Here is a 5,032-nt window from a genome sequence, read left to right as displayed (position 1 = left end):
AATGGCTTTCGTCACCCTCGGGTGTCGGCCAGCATGTGTCTATCCTGGTATTCGAAGAATATTAGGGTCGGGGCGTGTCATAGGATGCTAGAACATGTTTTAGAAACCCATCTTTATGGTATAGACGATGGATGACTTTATACTATGAAGTGGTTATTTATGAAGGACGTAACTATTTATGCGTACCTAGTAGACACTATACCGCCTGGGGCGAGGATCTGGTGTTGGCAGATAGGCTGGGAGAAATAATCCCTAGCTACGGGCTAAGGGACACAGAGCAGTCATTGGGCCGGGAGTTAGTAATCTCTGGCTACGGGCGCAGAGACCATGGTGCTGGCATAGGGCCGGGAGATATATATCTATTCAGTGATCTTACTAGTGGTACAATGCTACAAGGACAATAAGAGATCCAATGCTACAAGGAACCTGGAGATTAAGTTTCTTGTTGCTCGTGAAAAGGTGATGGATGGTTTAGTTAAAATTAATTATTTGGAGACAAGTCTTAGAAACGAGGACTACGACACAAAGTACGAGGCATTCCCCTACCAGTAGCAATCTATCACCCACTTGTGTGATATCTTGTAATGATCTTTCCTTTTTGTGAATCTTGTTTTAGATTGTGTTATGTGCACTCTAGACACTTCCTTGAACTTCATTTATTACTCGTAAATTCTAATGTTTATTCATGAATATTTTCTCCTAATCATTACTCTTGTAATCAATTAATGGCTTTCGTCACCCTCGGGTGTTGGCCAGCACGTGTCTATCCTGGTATTCAGGGAATATCAGGGTCGGAGTGTGTCAAGTGTAGCTTGCCGTCAATTCTCTTTTGATCCGTTGCTTTTGCAAAATTCTAAAAATTCATTTGATGTGAACTCTCCACCACGATCAGTTCGCAATGTCTTCAGATTGTATCCACTTTGCTTCCCTCCATAGGCCTTAAATTGCTTGAAAAATGAGAAGGCTTCTGACTTTTGTTCTAGAAAATAAACCCACATCATCCTGCTATAGTCATCAACAAAGAGAAGAAAGTATTTCTTGCCATTAAAAGATGATGTTCGAATCGGTCCGCATACATCTGTATGTACCAACTCAAGAGGGGCTCTTGCTTTCCATGTTGATTGTGAAAATGGTAAGCGGTGAAATTTTCAAAAATACAACCTTCACATATTTCTTTCTCAGACTGAATGGAAGGAAGGCCAACCACCATATCTTTCTGGTGTAAGAGGCGTAGACTTATTTGATTTAGATGTTCGTACCTCATATGCCACAATAGTGATTCTTCTACATTTTCAGCTTCCAAAACATAGTTTTCTTTTGATGTCATGATCAACGGAAAGACTTTGTTTGCCATCATTTTTATCTTAGCCACTACAATGCTATTCTTTTTATCAGAAATAACAAAGTGGTCATCATCAAATTTAACAGAGAAGCCTTTTTGTAGGAGTTGTCCTACACTTAATAAATTTTGTGCCAAATTAGTAACATACAACACATCATAGATTAGTTTTGGTGTACCTTCTCGAGTTTGAACAGAGATAATACCCTTGCCTTCCACGTTGTGAAGCTTTCCATCTCCGAGCTTGACTTGTGAGTTCACATTTTCTTCAAATTTGACAAAACATTATATGTTTCCCGTTATGTGGTTACTGCATCCGCTTTCCACGTACCATATATCTTGTGGTTCTTGACAAGCGCTGAGACATGTATAAAATAGTTTCTCTAGAGAATCATTATTTTCTGTTAAATTGGCTTCATTATTTTTCTGATATCTGCAATCTCTTTGAGAATGGTTGGGTATTCTGCATCGGGTACACTTATACCGACAATCTGCACTTTTGTGCTCAGTCTTTTTACAAACATAACATTCGGGGACAAAGTTACCATTTTGGTTGTTTTGATGGCCGCGTCCTTGCTGATTGTTGTTGTTATAGTTGCCTTTGTTGTAATTTTTCCGCCAATGAAATTTACTTTTTCTGTTTTCAGACTTTTGAGATTCTCCTTTTTGTTTGTCTTCTTTCTCCTTCGAATCCAGTTTGGATTGAAAGGATTGCTCCAAGAATTGGTTTGTAGACCTATTAATCCTTTTTTCATGTGCTTCCAAAGAACCAATTAGTTCATGGAGCGAAAGAGCAGCGAGATCTTTTGACTCCTCTATTGCTGCGACAACATGATCGAACTTCGGCGGTAGACTTAGTAGAGTTTTCTCTACAATTTTCTTGTCTGGAATTGCATCCCCATAACTTATAATTTGGTTAACAAGTCCAGAAACTTTGTGAAGAAAACCTGAATGGATTCATTGTCCTTCATTAGTAAATTATCAAACTCTCGCCACAAGGATTGGAGTTTGATGGAGATCACTTTCTGTGAACCTTAGAACTCAATTTTGAGTATTTCCCAAGCATTCTTTGATGTAGTTGCAGAAGGTAATCTTGGAAAGAGATTTTTGCTTACTCCCTGTTGAATTAGGAATAAAGCCTTGGCATCTCTCTTCGTATTTCTTCAAGTGCTTGCTGCGATTCCGGTGTCACTCTTCCGGTCGATGTTTTCTCTGGTTCCTCATAACCATCTTCTACAAGATCCCAAAGATCTTGAGAGACAAACAAGGTCTTCATTTGTAGGCTCCAATATTCATAATTCTCTCCATCGAAAATAGGCATTAAATTTTGAATATTTCCAATGGTTAAGGAATTTGAACTTGATGCCATGATTATGTTGACAGTAATAACAGCTGGCAATGCCACATCAGCTTAGCTAATAGACTATTGGTGGTTATGTTGGTTAGAGGTGTTATAACTAACCGATATAGTTACTGATGTAAGTAGTGCAAACTATATAAGATGATATGGAATTACTGTAATCTTCAAGTCATATCAATACAAAAGTTTCTTTCTCTAAACATTCATTCTCTCTCTAGAACTCTCATTTCTTCTCCTTTTCTTCTTATTCGAGTATTCACTACAGATCAGGATTTCAGTATACATTAACATGGTATCATCGCCGTGTACGTTCCTTCGTGGCTATCGTCTTCCGCTCATGGTGGTTGTTGCCGGAGATCTTTCTTGGTGACAGTCTCGAATTCGTGAAGTTTAATCAGTGTTGTGCGTTCAGTCGGAGGCTTGGTGTTTCTTGAAAGTACAGTATGTTTTCTGCACTCTATCTGTTTGTGAAAATGTCTCAAGGTTATTTCTTTTGGGTTTGTTGATTTTTTTTGTGCGAAAGTAAACAAGGCCGATGCCATCTTTCTGCAATCTTGATTTGAGATATAAGGCCGAAGCCATTATCTCGGTGTAAATTGTTAGTTTCCTCCATAAGGCCAATTGCCAGAGTGTAGTTCTTGTGCAATTATGTTCTCTTTCTTCATTAAAGGCCGATTACCGAAGAGAGGTGTATTTCTTGATTTTTGTGGTTATATACCTTGTTGTTTGAAATCTTGGGTTGTACTTTTGATAATCTTTAGTGTGTGAAGATGGCTGAATCTAATGTTAGAATTGAGAATTTGTTAGGGATGTTGACAGTAAAGTTGCAAGATGATAATTTTGTGAAATGGAGTTATCAATTTTCATCTGTGTTGAGGGGGTATGATTTGTTTGACTTCTTTACTAGAGAAGCACCATGTCCACCTAAGTATGTGATTGATACAGAATCTGGGGTCACAAATGAAATTAATACTACTTACAAAGATTGGGTGAAAAAGGATCTAGCTTTGTTAAGTTTGCTAATTGCAACTCTTTCGGATGATGCTATGGAACATGTGATTGGGTGTAAAACATCTTATGAAGCTTGGAAATGTTTGCAAGAAAGATTTGCCTCTGTCTCAATGGTTCGTGTGAATCAACTTAAAATTGAATTGCATACTGTTCAGAAAGGTGGTGATTCGGTTGATAAATTCTTAATGAGACTAAAGGGGATAAGGTATCAATTAGTATCTGCAGGAGAAAAGGTTACTGATAATGATTTCATCATTGCTGTTCTTTCTGGTTTGCCTGCTAACTTTGAGATGATTAAGACAGTCATATTGGCAAGAGATTCTCCTATGTCTATCAAAGATTTTTTAGCACAATTGCTTGTAGCAGAAGGCAGTATTGAATCTAAAATGCATTCTTTATCTAGTTCTATGTCTGTTATGGTTGTTCAAGGTGAAGGATTTGGTTTACAAGGCTTTCAAGGGTATGAACATGGTGAGAGTTCTAATTCTCAGAGGTCTTAGGTTAGTCTCAGCAATGATAAATTCGGTAACAACTTTCAGAGAGGAAATGGTTTTAATGATCAGTTTGGTAGTAATTTTCAGGGAGGAAATGGTTTTTCAGGAATTGGAAATGGTAATGGTAGTAGAGGTTTTCAGTCTTCACAGAGAGGAAATTTTAATAATAGAAAGTTTGGAGGTGGGAATCACAATTCCAGGTTTTCATCAGGATTTAATAACAGAAATGAGAATAATGGTTACTCTGGAAGTGGTAAGAGTGTTGCAGGATATGAATATGCAAGTAATGCTTTCACCTCAACTAATTCATCTGCTGGCCATGGCAATTATAAGTCCAATTGGAATGGGAATACCAACTCTAAGTACTCAGTATCACCTGAATGCCAGATATGTTCGAGAATGGGACACACTGCACCAAACTGCTACTATAGAGCTGAGAGTTGAGGTTCACAGTCTTCTGGTTCTGTAATTTGTCAGATATGTGGAAAGAGGGGGCACATAACTCTTGAATACTTTCACAAGAACAACTTTGCATATCATGGAAATCCTCCACCACTACCATTGATTGCAGCTATGACAGCTCAAGCCAATGTCACTCAAACTGAAGGATCTGGTGTTGGTTTTACTGCTGAAGAAAACTGGATATTGGATTCAGGTGCAACTCATCACAAGAATGCAAATTTAAATCATCTTAATCATGTTATTCCTTATACTGGTGATGGAACTATTACAATTGGGAATGGTACAGGATTGGAAGAAACACATATTGGTTCCACAAGCATCCCTATTTCTAAACAATCTTTGATGTTAAGAAATGTGCTCTGTGTA

The sequence above is a fragment of the Malus domestica genome, chromosome 12 (genome assembly GCF_042453785.1).
Source record: "Malus domestica chromosome 12, GDT2T_hap1".
In the NCBI taxonomy this organism is placed as follows: domain Eukaryota; kingdom Viridiplantae; phylum Streptophyta; class Magnoliopsida; order Rosales; family Rosaceae; genus Malus; species Malus domestica.
Note: the sequence above shows the minus strand (reverse complement) of the source record.